Genomic DNA, 18,639 nt, shown 5'->3' with positions numbered 1-18,639 from the left:
TCCATGGCCATGAACAGTTAATATAGAATATTTTTCACTGATCAGGTCTAAATGTGCTTGGAGGTAGGAGAGCATGAGCATCATGCGAGCTTATTTTTCATAGCTTTCTTCATTGTTTACATAGCACAGGCATCTTGGAAGGTAGTAAAGAATTTTTTAAAAATTGAATCTTCATGGAAATAAGCACAAGTTTAACTGACAGGGAAATAAGTGTCACAGGTCAACATGTTTTGTGAAGCCCAAATATTTGTGAAACTTGCAAACCCTCAAACTTCGCAAGTTTGAGGGTTTGCACCCATCCCTAGTGTTAACTGTGAGGTGGCTGAAGAGACAAAGTGTAACTTTTTTTTAACTAACAATTTATGTCTCTGTCAACACATGACACAGTTTGTCAAAGCTCTCTGCAGCTGCTGCTGCTGCTGTGAATTAATTTTGAACATCAGTTGTGAGTCACAAACATTTTCTGCAGTGTGAGCAACTTTTGGTACGGTGTGAGTTGTCAGGCGCTTGATGTCTGTCTTAAGAAAAAAAAAAAAGGCAGAACAACTCATTGACTATAACAAAATGTATTCGAGGTAGAACGGCAGAAATATGAAGTGCTTTTATTTCTTCCAGCCCAATCAGTTAAGCCCTGACACTTGGGATTTGGGTTTTCCTCACACAGTCAGCTAGTGTTTTATGTTAAGTAAGCAGGTGTGGCTAGTGTCGGGGAACCTTGACTTTCAGACCCATAGCCCTAAAAATGTCTGATAGTAAACTTTGTTTCTACACACCCAAGACAGTTAGATTAGATGGGGGTCAGCTTTAGTCTTTTTGGAATCTGGAATGTATCTGTATTTATTGATTGCTTGTTTTCAGTGCTATAGAAATGAAGGCTGTTGTGTCTGATTCAGCTAAAGGAGTAAGGAATCTTAATAAAAGTTCCTAGATCATCAGATTCAGCTGCAAAAGTTAGAAAATACGTTTTGAACTAGGACATCACCTTCCCTCTTTTAAATGAGTATGGTAACTAAAGGTGGTCACTAAGCCCCCTTTTTTAGAACTCTTACATAGGGTTAAAACTTCCAAAAATTCATCTGAAGTCATATGCCCTTAGACCAGTATCTGCATGTGGATGGGGATCTAGTCATTTATTTTTAAAAAGGACTTAAAGCATTTAAGGAGTTGCAGCCACAGACAAAATGGATGGGTGAAAATCTAATATGGACTATGTGGTATTGTCTCCTCTTTCCTAGGCTCATTATGGCAGTAGTTTTGGCAGTAGCAGTTCAGCAATAGGAGGTGATATGTTGCAGATGGAATAAGGGGTTCACTACAGTCCAAGAAGGTCAGGGAACAAGAGGATGCCTGCCTGGTCCTGGACTTGACTAGCCACATTAAGTCTGAGCAAGGAACAGTTTCACTTCTTGGCCATCAGGAAGGAGGAACTGCGCAGAATATAGTGCTAGATATAGGCCAAGCTGCAGAAAGAAAGAAGGACAAGCATGCTGTGCATGGCTCAGTAGCTGAAATGGGAGCTGAGGAGCCAGGGATTCCCAGGGGGGGCCACATCTTACACAGCAGCAAAAGTCCCAGTGTTAGGCAAACATTTTATCCTGTATATAGAATTAAAAGTCTCAGACGCATTTGAGCAAAATATTGCTGTATCAATGTAGCAAAGCCTCTTTTAAATCTTGGTGTGAGTAGAAGTTCAGTATAAGTTCACATCTGCTGAATCTTGTTCAGGATTTTCTGTTTGAAATGCCTGATAAAATCATCCTTTGCTGCCTGCAACAGATTAGCACCCACTTTTAGCATTTTTCTGCTGAGTCATGAAGCATCTCGGTATCACTTGAATTCTTGAGTTTCTACGGAAACAGCTTCAAGGACTATGATGCACCTCATGAATGAATACTGTGTCACTTCATGTTATTAATCACTGTAACTACCAGAAATTTGGTCTGTACCTGCTTTTCCAAAATTACAGGAAGAATGTCATGACTGACAGATGGCCATGGGTTTTTTAATTTTCTATTTTTTTGGCTTCTCAGTTTGAAAGTAGATTTGTTTTTGTAAATGTCAGTTTGATTGGTAATTCCATAGCAAGTCCCTTTTGTAAGAATTCACATTAATTTCACAAATCAGACCGAAAGCGATTATTCAGACATAAACTGACAGATTTAAATAAACCAAGCAACAGTAACCTCCCAACATGGCGAGTATACATATTTGCATTAATTTGCCTTATCGCTGAATTGCTAACACGAATAACAATTAAAGAACATAGCTGTAAAAAAAACCCCCAACTTTCTGCCTTTTATCAACAATGGTACCTCTTTTTTCATAGAATATCAGGGTTGGAAGGGACCTCAGGAGGTCATCTAGTCCAACCCCTTGCTCAAAGCAGGACCAATCTGCAGCTAAATCATCCTAGCCAGGGCTTTGTCAAGCCTGATCTTAAAAACTTCAAAGGAAGGAGATTCCACCACCTCCCTAGGTAAAGCATTCCAGTGCTTCACCACTCCCCTAGTGAAAAAGATTTTCCTAATATCCAAGCTAAACCTCCCCCACTGCAACTTGAGACCACTACTCCTCGTTCTGTCATCTGCTACCACTGAGAACAGTCTAGATCTATCCTGTTTGGAACCCCCTTTCAGGTAGTTGAGAGCAGCTATCAAATTCCCCCTCATTCTTCTCTTCCGCAGACTAAACAATCTCAGTTCCCTCAGCCTCTCCTCATAAGTCATGTGTTCCAGTCCCCTAATCATTTTTCAGAGTAACAGCCGTGTTAGTCTGTATTCACAAAAAGAAAAGGAGTATTTGTGGCACCTTAGAGACTAACCAATTTATTTGAGCATGAGCTTTCGTGAGCTACAGCTCAGTTCATCGGATGCATACCGTGGAAACTGCAGAAGACATTATATACACACAGAGACCATGAAACAATACCTCCTCCCACCCCACTGTCCTGCTGGTAATAGCTTATCTAAAGTGATCATCAAGTTGGGCCATTTCCAGCACAAATCCAGGTTTTTGTCACCCTCCACCCCCACACACAAACTCACTCTCCTGCTGGTAATAGCCCATCCAAAGTGACCACTCTCTTCACAATGTATATGATAATCAAGGTGGGCCATTTCCTGCACAAATCCAGGTTCTCTCACCCCCCTCCAAAAACCACACACACAAACTCACTCTCCTGCTGGTAATAGCTTATCCAAAGTGACCACTCTCCCTACAATGTGCATGATAATCAAGATGGGCCATTTCCAGCACAAATCCAGGCTCTCTCACACCCCCCCCCCCCCCGAAACACACACACACACACACACACGAAGTCACTCTTCTGCTGGCAATAGCTAATCCAAACTGACCACTCTCCAAGGTTAAATCCAAGTTTAACCAGAACGTCGGGGGGGGGGGGGGTAGGAAAAAACAAGGGGAAATAGGCTACCTTGCATAATGACTTAACCACTCCCAGGCTCTATTTAAGCCTAAATTAATAGTATCCAATTTGCAAATGAATCATTTTTGTTGCCCTCTGCTGGACTCTTTCCAATTTTTCCACATCCTTCTTGTAGTGTGGGGCCTAAAATTGGACACAGTACTCCAGATGAGGCCTCACCAATGTCAAATAGAGGGGAACGATCACGTCCCTCAATCTGCTGGCAATGCCCCTACTTATACATCCCAAAATGCCGTTAGCCTCCTTGGCAACAAGGACACACTGTTGACTCATATCCAGTTTCTTGTCCACTGTAACCTCTAGGTCCTTTTCTGCAGAACTGCTGCCTAGCTATTTGGTCCCTAGTCTGTAGCAGTCCATGGGATTCTTCCGTCCTAAGTGCAGGACTCTGTACTTGTCCTTGTTGAACCTCATCAGATTTCTTTTGGCCCAATCCTCTAATTTGTCTAGCTCCCTCTGTATCCTATCCCTACCCTCCAGCGTATCTACCTCTCCTCCCAGTTTAGTATCCTCTGCAAACTCGCTGAGGGTGCAATCCACGCCATCCTCCAGATCATTAATGAAGTTATTGAACAAAACCGGCCTGAGGACCGACCCTTGGGGCACTCCACTTGATACTGCCTGCCAACTAGACATGGAGCTATTGATCACTACCCGTTGAGCCCGACGATCTAGCCACCTTTCTATCCACCTTATAGTCCATTCATCTGGCACATACTACTTTAACGTGCTGGCAAGAATACTGTGGGAATCTTTTTCTCTTTGTTTAGTATATTTTAATCTAAACACAAGTCATGAAATCCTGGCCCCACTGAAGTCAGTAGGAGTTTTGCCATTGACTGTAATGAAGTTTGCATTTCATCTCACTATTATTTCAGAACATTCTAGGCTAAGCTGGCTGAAAAACAGTAAAAATGTCTTGCTAATTTTCAACATCATTTTTATTTAAATTCTTAATGTTGGAAAAAATTTCAACTTGGTCTACGTGCAATGGTTAGAAAATCGCAAATATTTTTCACAAAAAATTCATCCGTTTTTGAAATTCAAAGAATTTCAACTGTCTCCAATTCTAAGCAACCCTCCTGCACTTTCTCTATAAGCATTTATGTTCTTTACAACAGCAGATGTGTGGCTTGGTAGCTTGCTGGCTTCTTTGATGCATAAAATCCTTTATTCTTTGTTCCTGGGTGTAGTTAGATTTGTAGTTGTTTGTTGTAAAAGGAGGCTTGAGAATTTTAAGGAGAATTTGAGAATTTCCCCATCAAGCTGCTTTTGGCCCAATGTGGTGAACAAAAAGACAACTAAATTTGAATATTTCTCACAAAAGATTTTGGTTTTGTTTCTGTTTCTAGGTATAACTATAGGTGTTTCTTAACGGCAAAAGAGTTGAGCCACACAACATCCAGTTGGAGATAGTAAACTGCCTAAAGGAGCAATTTGCTTGCCTGAAAAGAGTTGCCAGGGACTGTATGTTAGGTAAGTAGTTTTGCACAAGTAGTGTAAAGAGGTTTGTTTTTTGGAATCTCTCCTTATAATTTAATATGCTATCTATTTAACTGTAGCAATGAATATTAAAAAACTGCATCTAGGGCACTTACCTAAGACTCATTCCTTGGAAGCATTTCCAGAACGTTGCTGGCTAATTTTGAAGCTCCTGGAGACCATACATTTAAAACACTGTTCTAGGAACAAGTGCCCCTACACTTAAATCTAAAAAGAAATCTTAAAAAAAAGATCCATGTGGATCTCTTTGCCCCTTGCAGTTCACGTTTTCACCTCAGTGTGTTTGTCAGATAAATGACGATGTTGTTGTCCTCAATGGGTTGATCTTTTTGTATTTGTTTTTGCACCAGTATATTACAGTATTCTCCACTGCAAACCCCTAATACAGACGTGTTCCACAGGAGTAGATGGTGATTTGCTTTTCCATACAGTTTCTTCACTGGTAGATTTTTAAGTCCAGAAGGGACCATTAGATCATCTAGTCTGACCCCCTGTATATTAGAGGCCAGAGTATTTCACCCAGTTATAAACGAGGGTTCTCCATTACTGATGCTGATGATGCATGAACCAAAAAGAACATCGTTCCCCTTTCAGGTTTCAGGCTGAGTATATGCGTGTGGCAGTTACAAGCATATTTTGTTTTATAAACTCAGCAAAATTGCTCTGGAAATCCATTAAGGCACACAAAAAAATGAAACCACTTCCCAGTGCCATTTTTAAAGTCACTTTCCAAAGTAGAACCAATTTTGATGTGGTTATGACTTCAATTAAAAAAATACTTTCTCCTTTCCTATTTACATTGTCCCCCATTTTGTGATTATTGTGCATACAACAAATATTCATAACACTTCTACTACTTCTTAGACTGTAAGTTTCTCAAAATGGTCTTGTAACAACAATTGTCTCATCTCAGCTGAAGGGCGCGGGGGTAAAATGTCCTAAGACTCAATCCTACCAAGTGTGACTCTTACATTTGAAGTTAAGCATGTGTTTTAAGTGCTTTGCTGGATTGGGCTAGAGCACTCAGCCCTTACAAGGTAGAGTCTTACATCAAAAGTTTTGAATCCCAGAACAGTTCACTGGGTCGTTCATCCTCCTGAGGTAAATACATTGGATCAGTTCAGTCTATTTTTTCTGGACTAGGTCTTTTAAAAAAAATCCCTTCTGCTCTGTGTAGACACTGGACACTTCATGTAAGAATAGAGCTTGTCCTGATGAGCTTGACTAGAATTTCCCCTCTCTCCAGTTCTGCATTGGGCTGTGTCTGCCAGCTGTCCCTCAGGCAGCCATTTCATTGGCGCTGTACATCTATAGAGCACTTTGGCAAAGCTATGCCAAGCCTGATTCTATATCTGTGTGGAGGCAAGGTAGAAGAAGGACCCATTCATTGGTGTGATGGTGCAATATGTTGGCTGAGGCACCTTGACAGCGGAATAGAGTGGGGAAATTGTTTGTGGAAAATTATATTTAAAATAAAAACCTACCAAGATATGTACCTTTTGACATTTGCTTATAATTTTTTTTGTCTGTTTGAAGTGTAAGCTCTTCTGTCTTGTCCTGTGTGTTGCTAAAGCACTTAGCAAAAGGATGCCTTGATCCTAAATGGCCCTGTGGGTTTTACTGCAATAGAAATACTAAATAGCTGTTATGATCGATTTTAAATAGAAGTTGGTTTAATGCTATTTTATATTTTTATTCTTGTAGTTCAGGCTTATTGGCATTCATAGTAAAAAGCTGGATTGTATTTTTGATCCAGTTGTGTATATAACTCACCTTGCAGTAGTCACGGCTCAATCCTAAACCAGATTCAGACTAGGTATCCCAGAAGAAGTACTGCTGTAGCAATTATAATGATTCGTTAAATCTAGCTTTCCGAAGACCTTGATTCTCAATTCCAATACAGCCTTAGATCTCATGTCTTTGAGTTGGACTATATGTCCATTCAAGAATATGAAAAGGTTGCTTGTCCAGCCTCTGAGTGGTCTGAAATGTTACATACCTCCAATATTTTTCGGAAGCTAAGTAAATGTTAATTGTTTCACAAGTAGCTTTTTCCAATTATTGAATAATGTTGAGTGTTTTCTATAAGCAATTGTTTTTTCAGCTGCAGCGTGGTATTAAATATTTTAGAAGGTTATTTTTGCCGCTGTTCAGTTGCTTTATACATTTTAAGTTTCATGTTATTTTGTTATTTGATGGCTCTGCACACACAAGCTAGTGAAAGGTTGTGGTAGCAGAAAAGCACATGTGTTTTCCTGATGCCTTTATACGTTGTGGATATTTTAGCTGTAGCCCAATAAGCAGTTATGTAGTACATGGAATTTGTGCAAGTTTGTGGTATTATAGCATTATTTCCTCAACTGTTTAGAACTTTCTTACAGAGTTGCATGTTGCATGCAGGCCACAATGACCTATTTTCTTTCCTCCCAAAAGCAAGAGCAGAGGGATTCATTCTGTGGGAATTGTTTCTTTGAGTATTGTCAGCTCATCATGAGCAATCTTTTCGTTATGAACTATGACTTGTTAACATAGCACTGTGCACATTTATAATAATAGTGCCTTTCACCAAAGGCTCTCAAAACATGTTCAGATGTCAGTTAAACCACAGAACACCATTATAAAGAGAGATAAGTAAGTGTTCTTACCCACTGGGAAGTTTAATAAACTGAGGCACAGGGAGGTTAAGTGACTTGCCTAAAGTCATAGAGCCAGGAGAATACATTCTAGGTGTTCTGTCTCCTTGGTCTAATCCCTGTACTTTCTCCAGCTTGTTGCACATACATAGAAATCCTAACCCTACTTACATGGACTGCAGCTTGGAAGTCTGTTTAAAAATTCAAGACTCTGGGCCTGATTCAGAAAAGGATTGCTGTTCAGAACAGAAGTTAAGCACTTCCTAGGTCCCACTGAAGTCAATGCACGTGCATAAAATTAAATAAACCACTTGCACTTGCTTAATTGAGGCCTCTATGTGCAGTTTATAGTTCTGTTTTTCTCCATTTATCCATTCTTATTCCATTTATTGCCTTATGAATGTTTCTACCTTTATAATTATTTTTACTGTAGGTCTGTGAAACTGCAAATGTAACCACTTTTAAATGTCCCTAAAATATTTAAATGGAGTTATGGCTGTACAAGAAGGGAGAGATGCTGATAAAAGTAAATGTGAAACTGACGGCAAAAGAGGCTGATTAGAGGCTAATGTAAGCAGAAGAAAATAAATAGCAAAGGTTAAATTTTGATTAATATTACATTTCTTGGGTTTTTTTCCTTATTCTTTAGTATTTTCTTTTATTATAATTATTTTACTGATTTTGTCCGTTGTTTAGCACAGCTTGTGCGGGGAAGGGGCGCTCCCCCTTCTCTTCTTTCTTTTCCCGATTTGGGCCTTTGTTTGTTTTTCTTGGGCCTCAGTCCCCAGCTTTGAGTACAGGTTATGCTTAAGACCTTGGGCTTCAAAACCTGCCAGATCTGCCATCTGTCTTTTCCTTGAAGCAATGGACATTCAAGCTGCCTCGGTTGCCTGGAGACTCCCATCCCCTCCAAATGTAAGATCTGTTCAGGATTTAAGAGCAGATCTAAGAAGTTGAGAATGAGCTTAAACTCCTCTTGATGGAGCACTCTCTGAGACCTTCAGGATTCAAGTCAACCCCTATACATTGGATCTGCCAACAACGTTTGCTTTGGTTGTAAGCAAAGATCCTAAGGGGCCCTATCGTACCATTCAGACCATAAAAGAAAAGATTCTGTTCTCCAGAATGGGACAAGAGAAGGGGAAAGTCACCCCCCTGGTGTCGAGCTTAGGAGACTTTGCATCTCAATATGGGTACTGCTGAGGGTTTCATTCCTTCTGGTACGGACACCACAGCACCAGCTAAGAAGCCGTGTACTGAGAAGTCACTTAAAATAGCACCGGCATCGGCACCAGATTTCAGTGCCTTTGAAACGTAAGTACTCCAGAGCTGAGTCAAAAATCATCATCACACAATGATAGTACTTCAATACTGTCCCCAGTTACATCCAACATATTGACTCCTGAGGATTCTGTCCAGAATTCTCAGTGTTTTCCAGGCTCCTATTCCAAAAAAACCTAACACTGGAAGAGCCTGGACCACTGACAGTTACCGAGAGACACTCTCCACCAGTACTAACTCACTTTCCGGAGCCTACTTGCCCTCGGTCCCTATCATCTTCAGTGGTGACTCATCCTCTGGTATCAACACACTCTCCACCCAGGCTCTTTGTAGGTAGCGAGAGAGATTTTCAGCCAGTACTGACTCATCTTCCAGAACCACTTCACCAGCCAACCAGCTTTTGGGTCCTGCTGCACAGCAGGATCCTACAGAAGAGCAAGAACCCCCTGAAGAAGATGAAACCCCACCTTTCCACAAATCCTGCTCCCAAGATGAAGTTGTCAGGCTTCCCCAACCATCTTACCCCGATGATTTTAAAGTCTTCCAAGACCTTATGTAACGTGTAGCAGACACTTTACAGCTTCAACTGGAGGAAATAAAGAAACCCCAGCGTTCCCTGGTGGACATCCTTCATATGTCTCCTCGGAGCAAGAATGTCTTGCCCATTAATGATGCTCTGCTGGCTCCAGCATGCGCAGCATAGCAAACTCCAGCTACTATCCTGCCTACATGTAAACAAAGCGACAAAAATATTTTATTCTACCCAAAGGCTCAGAGTATTTTTTCTCCCACCCTACACCAAGTTCTCTGGTGGTCAAGGCCATTAATGAATAAAACAAGCAACATCAGTTATATTCAACACTGTCGGACAAAGAGCTAAAATGACTGGACCTTCTGGGCTGTATGAACTACTCCTCGGCCTCTTTGCAGTTTAGAGAAGCCAGTGACCAAGCTCTGATGGCAAAATATGATTTCACAAACCATTCTAAGTTCTTGTCTTTTACTGAACACTTCCCTAGGGATCAGAGGGAACAATTTCAGGCACTCATTACAGAAGGCCAGACAGTTGCCAGTGCGTCTCTCTAGGCCTTGCTTGATGCAACTGACACAGCTGCACGTTCCATGGCTATGATAGTAATCGTGCACCAAGCTTCCTGGCTCTCTGATCTCCCACAGGCAGTACAAAATGCTGTCGAGGACCTTCCTTTTGAGGGTCCCGAGTTTAACAACGCCATGGATGGGTTCTTCCATTCTCTCAGACTCCCAGGTGACATAATCTCTGGGCATCTATACACCTGTGAGAAAAAGAAGACACAGCAGATTGCAGACTTTCAGCCCACAAGGCCAGCTGAACCACCCAGGAAAAAGCCCAGATTCACTAAGAAAGGGCTGTCTTCGACAGCAACTTCGCAGTCAGTGAGATTCTCAACATCTCTCTTGACCCATTGGTCATGGGTCAGGAACTATTTCCTGTTCCAGATCCTACATTTCACCCTTCCCCTCTCCACCCTTATGGGGATCGTCTTTCCCATTTTCTACGTTTTGGGAGCTCATTGTCTCAGATAGATGGATCCTGGAGGTGATTTCCACAGGCTATTCCATCCAGTTCAGCTCCTTAACACCCGCTCATCCCCTGTCCCTGTTCCTCTTCAGGAATCTTTCTCACAAGGAGCTCCTGAAGCAGTAGGCACAATCCCTCCTAACCCTAGGGGGAATCAAACCTGTTCCACCGATTTTCATTGGCAAAGGGTTCCGTTCTTGGTACTTTCCAGTCCTGAAGAAAAATGGAGGAAGAAGACCAATTCTAGACCTCAAGACTTAAACACGCTTGTCTGTGCTCAGTGGCTCAGAATGGTAATCCTAGCAAAGATAATTCCTTCTCTGGATCCAGGAGATTGGTTTGTCTCCATCAAGCTTCAGGACTCTTTTATTTTCATATTACCATACATCCCTCACGCACACTATTCATAAGTTTTGTGGTAGGCAGGGAGCACTACCAGTATCATGTCCTACCTTTCGACCTCTCCGCTGCCCGAAGGGTCTTTACCAAGGTCCTGTCAGCCGCCCCAGCCAGTCTTCGCTAGATGGGGATAATTGCCTTTCCCTACCTGGACAATTGGCTCTTGAAAGGTTGCTCGTTTCTAAAGGCACAGATAGCAACCAGCAAAGCCCTAGCTCTGTTCCACTCACTAAGCCTCGATTCACTGTTCTACTCTCATGCCCGCTCAACACACAGGCTTCATCAGGATCACTCTTCTGCTACAAGTACAAGGTGTACTTGTCTAAGGACAGTTTTGCCACAATGTCTAACTTTGTTTCAACAATACAGCAAAGCCCATGAAATGCAGCAAGGGCTTGCATACAACTTCTGGGCCATATGGGAGCCTGTACAGTTGTGACACCCTTAGCAAGACTACGCACTTGATGTCAAGCCTGGCTGAGAACGGTCTACATCCCCAGCAAGCACAATCTATCCAAACAGCTGTCCGTACTTCAGAAAGTCCTTGATTCTTTAGATTGGTGGAGAAATGCAAAAAAACGCGCGTGGGAGTTCCATTCCTTTAGCCTCTTCTTATGAGGATCATCATCACCATCAATACTTCCCTGATAAACTGGGTCTCTCATTCCCATAACCTCACAGCTCAGGGCAAATGGGCACCTGAGGAGGTGATCCTCTATATCAACATGCTAGAGCTCAAAGCAGTTCACTACACTTGCCAGCACTTCCTACCCCATAACAGGGGCCACCCAATCAGAGTAGTGCTAGATAACGGAGCAGCAATGTATTATATCAGTTGACAAGGAAGAGCAAGATCCTAGTCCTGTTGCACCAAATCTGTAAAACTATGGAATTGGGGCATATCACGCTGCATAGAGATCTCAGTGGTTTATCTAACAGGATGACAGAACATAGTGGTGGACTCCCTTAGCAGGCACTTCTGCACTGACCAAAAGTGGAAGCTGAATAACGAGGTATTCAGAAAGAAATGTCTGTCTTGGGTTCATCTAGCGATAGATGTCTTTGCAACTCCATCCAGTCTGAAGTGCAGATGATTCTGCTCGAGGGAAAGGAGCGGCCACAAATCAATGAAAGACACCCTGATCATTCTTTAGCCTTGTATATTGTTATATATTTATTCCCCTCATGCTTCTCCTGCACAAGGTCCTGAACAAATTGAAACAAGAGATATTCATAGCCATCATAGCACCAGCATGCCCAAGCCAAGTGTCATTTGCAGAGCTGTAGTTCGTATGCCCCTGTAACCAGTCCTCTGTCTTCCCCTAATAGCAAATCTCCTCATCCAGGAGTCAAGATCCATCACCCATCCCAATCTCTCAGTGCTTCACCTCAAAGCGTGGCTCCTAGTTGGCTCTCTGGTGGGAGTGTTTTATCCCAAGCTTCATTCTTCAAAGGAAGAAACAAGCCTCCATGCACTAGATGTTGAAAGATCCTTTGCCTGTTACCTCAACTAGACTCGGCCCTTTAGGACTTTCCCTACACTCTTCATCTCAATTGTAGGACAAATGAAAGGGCATCTGATTTCCTCCCAAAGACTGTCTAAATGGGTTGCAGGATGCATCTTGTCCTGTTACAAAGTCTCAGGGGTTCATCCCCCTCTGATAGTAATTGTTCACTCCATCAGGGCTCAGTCTACCTCTGTTGCCTTCCTGAAAAATATACTTGTTTCAGATATCTGCAGGGCAGCCACCTGGTCTTTGTTGCACACATTTTCCCAGCATTATGCTCTCTTGACTGTTTCCAGAGATGATGTGGCTTTGGTGATGCTATAAATTATACTGAATCTGCCACTTCAACACCTTCCTCTGTAATGGAGGTACTGCTCGGGAATCTCCTGACATGGTAAAGGACACTACTCAAAGAAGTAGAGGTTACTTACCTTGTACAGTAACTGGAGTCCTTCAAGATGTGTATCTGTATGCATGCTCCATTGCCCGCTCTCCTTCTCCCCTGCCTCAGTCTCTCACTGGACTTTCGTGGGTGAGAAGGAACTGGAGAGGCAGTAGTCTGCCCCCCCATATACCTCATACCAGAGCATGAGGGTGTCTAGGGTGTAGACCATGGATAAATATCTTTGAACAAGAGTGTACAGATGCATGCACATGCTGATATGGAGCACCCATAGTGGGACACATCTCGAAAAACTCCAGTTACTGTACAAGGTAAGTAACCTCTTCCTCCTGAATTTCAATATTTTAGGGGTGGAGGAGGTGATTCTCCAAATAACTTGTACATAAATTCCCACCATTTGACCAGATTTCTAGTAACACAAATTCTTTTTTTAAAAAGAACTAGATGCTACCATGTAGCGACGGCCATTTTAAGCGTCAGCTGCTCTCAGCCCTCGTCTTCCCATTGCCCTGCTTTGCTTCCGCCATCACCTTCTCTCCATAGTTTTCTGAGTCATCTGTATCCATTGGATACTCACATACTTACATATGCACACATGCCAAAAACGTAGCCATTCACAGTATTTGGATTGCACATGGATATCTCTGTGTATTAAGACAGTAGTAAGTCTGGCAGAGGTGAAGACAGCTTTGAAACTGAATGATCTCTCAAAGATGAACTCCAGTAATTCAGGAAGGAAACAAAAAAGGATGCCAGGTCATCATCTTCAAGACCTTCTGGCAGGCCACACATTTGCAGTAGTGTCCTTTTAGTAGCAGTCATAAGAGCTTAAAACTTATCTTGAATAAAAATTAAGTGGGTCAGCTGGCCTTTCAACCTCTCTGTTCCCCTTTTCAGCCTCTGCTAAGCAAATACTCATTTTGGAGATTTTGATATGAATGTAACACAGTTCTCATGCTAATTCTGATTAAGGAGTCAGAAATTATATGTAAAGTGCCTTTGATATGCAATTTTACCTGTTAGTGACAGTTCTCCCCCAAGTGCTTGAGTACTTTTTCTTTTAGAAGAGAGTACAGAATGTTTAGAGTGCTTCATTCTCCAAAATACTAGGAAGGCTACTTTACAGTCAGGGCCCAGAATTGCAGGCAGGCTCATGCTCAGCTTGGAGGGACATTTTTGTTTGACCTCTGATTACAGCACAGCAGCTCTTTCCCTTCTTACATGCTCCTTTATCCTTTTTTTTCCATCTCCTCTTCTCCTTCTGTTCTTTTCCAATCTCCATGTCTACATCTTTCCCATCCATCACCCAGTCACTGCTCTTATTAACTAGATTTATTTCTTCCTGTTCTCCCACATTTCTACTGCTTTCCCCTCTTCACTTTCACAAATCTTCTATTCACCTGCTCTTCTGAAACTTCCTTTTAGCTGCTGATGATATCCGTCGTCCTAATCCTGGTTCCTGGCACAGACCCACACTGCCCTCCCATCTCTGCCACACCTCCTTACTCTTCTACCACAAGTCTTTTTTAAATTCCTATCTCCTGCTACTCCTCCATCCCTCATTCTGCTCCTTCATGAGCTCCTCCTCTGCCTCTATTAAGCTGTCTACCATTTATGGTTTTTACATCTCTATATTCTCATCCTCACTGACCTCCAGCTGCCTCCTATTGACTATGTCTATCACTTCTCTTTCCTTCAGAGATCTCTCCTTTCCACACACATCATGCTCTGTAGCCTGCAGGCATGGTAGCCTGGGACTCATCCCTTGTCTCTTGCCACTTCCAGCTCCTCCTTCCTCGTATTTATCCCCTGTCTCTGAACTGCATTCAGTCTGGCTCTTCCTGCCTCGCTGTGTTACTATGATGCATGGACATTTTTCTCATCAAGTCACTTCGCTGTCTTTTCCTTCAGCCTCCTAAAGCTCTGCCCCACCTAATAGGCCAGCACTCCTCTATAATTGCTCCACACTTTGTTCCTAGCACCATGTTACTTTTTTGCTTTATTACTCAGTTGGGCCCCAATTCAGTAGAGCACTTCCGCAAATGCTTATATACCACTGAAGGAGAAGGAAAGGGAAACCTTGTCCATTTCTCTTTAATCAGAATGATCCAGCGAACCTAATTCTGAACTTTGACACTGGTGCAATTCCATTGACTTCAATTGGGCAACTCCTGATTTACGCTAATAAAGATTCAGCATGAGACCCAGGGAGGGAGAGGTGGAGGTTTGGAGCAGGCACCTGGATCTAATCCATTTGTTTTCTCCAAACCTCCAAGTCTGAAGAAAGAGAATTCTCAAATAAGAGAAAAGACATGTTTCTATTCAATAAATTCAGTTTGTAGCTATCTTAGGGATTCCCCACCGCTTGAATTTAGTTGGGGATTGGTCCTGCTTTGAGCAGAGGTTTGGACTAGATGACCTCCTGAGGTCCCTTCCAACCCTGATATTCTATGATTCTTTTGGTGACTTAAGAATATTAAGCAACATGCTTCAGTCACCAGTCTCTACCTCCATTTAAAATGGTTAAATTTAAAAAAAAACAGTAACTCTCCCACTTGGAGGCATGATGCGCAAGTTGTGGCTATCTAGCCAAAAATTTGCAGGCATCAGATTACATACAGTAAATTCGTTACTGAAAAAAGCAGGAAACAACTGTCCTCATCCCCAGACACTTCTCCTATTCTTCTTGCTCTCCAGCAAGATGAAACTTTATTGATCTCCAATCCTGGATAAATATGTCGAGTCTTGGCTATCAGTTATCCCATGTTAAATAGTACCCTTCCTGATTTACAGAGGAAAATTACTTTTTCAGTGTGCAGATCAGGGCTTGTATACACAGCGGGGTAATGTGCCTAACAGGAATGTGATTTCTGAGTGAATTCATACGTTGTGCATTAACTGGTCCGTGTAGACCCTGCTGGTGTGCTCTAAAGGTTCTCAAGTGCCCTTTAGCATAGTACTGTCTCAAACAGCACCACATTAAAACGCACTAGTGCGCACTACGAGGGTCTACATGGACCAATTAATGCACAACACATCTGTGCACTTCAGAAATCAAACCCTTATAGTGCATGTTGCTGCTCCATGTAGACAAGCCTTAAATGACTTTAATAACTGGTTACTTCCAGTAAGTGTGTGGTACTAAAACAGCAATGGACAGCTAATCTAGCACCAAGTTTTTTGAGCTTTACTCGACTAAGATCTCTACTTTCCCTCTAACTCTCCACTACTTCCCACTCAGTTGTTCACACTGTAATACAGGCTGCTCCAAAACCCCACTCCTGTGAAGACTGGCAGCACTGATTCACAGAGGCCAGACAAATGACTCATAACTAAGACAGAGGGAGGATGAGAGAACAAACAACACGTGAAAGAAGTGTAGTCACACTGTGTAATGTGCTGTTGGAAGGTGCTCAGATACAAGGTGATGAACATGCTTTAAGACTCAATATAGAGCAGAACAGAAGAAAGCTAATGACAAAAGTGTCAGTGCTGGTAGTTCATCCCAGCCAGGGCTTTGTCAAGCCCGACCTTAAAAACCTCCAAGGAAGGAGAGTCCACCACCTCCCTAGGCAACGCATTCCAGTGCTCCACCACCCTCCTAGTGAAAACGTTTTTCCTAATATCCAACCTAAACCTCCCCCACTGCAACTTGAGACCATTACTCCTCCTTCTGTCATCTGCTACCATTGAGAATAGTCTAGATCCATCCTCTTTGGAACCCCCTTTCAGGTAGTTGAAAGCAGCTATCAAATCCCCCCTCATTCTTCTCTTCCGCAGACTAAACAATCCCAGTTCCCTCAGCCTCTCCTCATAAGTCATGTGTTCCAGTCCCCTAATCATTTTTGTTGCCCTCTGCTGGACTCTCTCCAATTTTTCCACATCCTTCTTGTAGTGTGGGGCCCAAAATTGGACACGGTACTCCAGATGAGGCCTCACCAATGTCGAATAGAGGGGAATGATCACGTCCCTCGATCTGCTGGCAATGCCTCTACCTATACATCCCAAAATGCTATTAGCCTTCCTGGCAACAAGGACACACTGTTGACTCTCATCCAGCTTCTTGTTCACTGTAACCCCTAGGTCCTTTTCTGCAGAACTGCTGCCGAGCCATTCAGTCCCTAGTCTGTAGTGGTGCATGGGATTCTCCCATCCTAAGTGCAGGACTCTGCACTTGTCCTTGTTGAACCTCATCAGATTTCTTTTGGCCCAATCCTCTAATTGTCTAGCTCCCTCTGTATCCTATCCCTACCCTCCAGCGTATCTACCTGTCCTCCCAGTTTAGTGTCATCTGCAAACTTGCTGAGGGTGCAATCCACGCCATCCTCCAGATCATTAAAGAAGATATTGAACAAAACCGGCCCCAGGGCCGATCCTTGGGGCACTCCACTTGATACCAGCTGCCAACTAGACATGGAGGCATTGATCACTACACATTGAGCCCGACGATCTGGCCAGCTTTCTATCCACCTTATAGTCCATTCATCCAGCCCATACTTCTTTAACTTGCTGGCAAGAATACTGTAGGAGGCCGTGTCAAAAACTTTGCTAAAGTCAAGGAATAACACGTCCCCTGCTTTCCCCTCATCCACAGAGCCAGTTATCTCGTCATAGAAGGCAATTAGATTAGTTAAGCATGACTTGCCCTTGGTGAATCCATGCTGACTGTTCCTGATCACTTTCCTCTCCTCTAAGTGCTTCAGAATTGATTCCTTGAGGACCTGCTCCATGATTTTTCCAGGGACTGAGGTCAAGCTGACTGGCCTGTAGTTCCCCGGATCCTCCTCCTTCCCTTTTTTAAAGATGGGCACTAAATTAGCCTTTTTCCAGTCGTCCGGGACCTCCCCCCGATTACCATTAGTTCTTAGAGATAATGGCCATTGGCTCTGCAATCTCATCTGCCAACTCCTTTAGCACTCTCAGATGCAGTGCATCCGGCCCCATGGACTTGTGCTTGTCCATCTTTTCTAAATAGTCCCAAACCACTTCTTTTTGCACAGAGGGCTGGTCACCTCCTCCCCATGCTGTGCTGCCCAGTGCAGTAGTCTGGGAGCTGACCTTGTTCGTGAAGACAGAGGCAAGAAAAGCATTGAGTACATTAGCTTTTTCCACATCCTCTGTCACTAGGTTACCTCCCTCATTCAGTAGGGGGCCCACACTTTCCTTGACTTTCTTCTTGTTGCTAACATACCTGAAGAAACCCTTCTTGTTATTCTTAACATCTCTTGCTAGCTGCAACTCCAAGTGTGATTTGGCCTTCCTGATTTCACTCCTGCATGCCTGAGCAATAATTTTATACTCCTCCCTGGTCATTTGTCCAATCTTCCACTTCTTGTAAGTTTCCTTTTTGTGTTTAAGATCAGCAAGGATTTTACTTTAAGCCTGCCATATTTAGTATTCTTTCTACACATGGGATGGTTTGTCCCTGAAACCTCAATAAGGATTCTTTAAAATACATGACTAACTCTTCCATTACAATACGTCCTTCAGGTGATTGTAAAATAAAAGGAGAAGTGAACTGGTTTGTCTGGTTTCTTTATGATGGCAATAGAATCCATAGTGCATCTCTGAGACCAGAAGCCCTGTTATGTTATGGACCAAATTATATAGACTGGATAAACTCTGAGATCAGCTTACTCATAAAACATCCTCTTGTCTTACCTAAACCTGAGTAGAAAAAATAAATATGGGGAAACAAATATTTATTGAGAACTTCCTCTTACTATTTACCAAATAGGAAGCTGTCTTATGCCAGTTTTTGCATAGAAACATTTGTTGGCAGATTTACTCCTGCTTTTATACCCATGTGTACAATAATCAAGGAGGGCTTCTTTACCTAAGTACTCATTAGTTTTCCATTAATGTACACAGATGTCCAGCATCGGATACAGTAGGATTTTGTTTAT

General features: G+C 42.6%; 1 protein-coding gene across 4 annotated transcripts in view; it reads left to right on the top strand.

Moving 5' to 3' along the window:
• Positions 1-18,639, top strand: part of BACH2 (BACH transcriptional regulator 2) — a 271,810-nt gene that overhangs the window by 108,337 nt on the left and 144,834 nt on the right. For 3 of the 4 annotated variants that reach the window (XM_077812822.1, XM_077812823.1, XM_077812824.1), the window contains exon 2: positions 4,798-4,921. The gene's annotated coding sequence lies outside the window, so the exon portion shown is untranslated. Of the gene's footprint in view, positions 1-4,611; positions 4,922-18,639 lie in introns of those variants that run through there. The other variant, XM_077812825.1, reaches the window with a different exon arrangement.

Source organism: Eretmochelys imbricata, chromosome 3 (genome assembly GCF_965152235.1).
Source record: "Eretmochelys imbricata isolate rEreImb1 chromosome 3, rEreImb1.hap1, whole genome shotgun sequence".
In the NCBI taxonomy this organism is placed as follows: domain Eukaryota; kingdom Metazoa; phylum Chordata; order Testudines; family Cheloniidae; genus Eretmochelys; species Eretmochelys imbricata.
The sequence above is the reverse complement of the archived record's forward strand: the minus strand, read 5'-3'. Positions and strand labels throughout refer to the sequence as shown.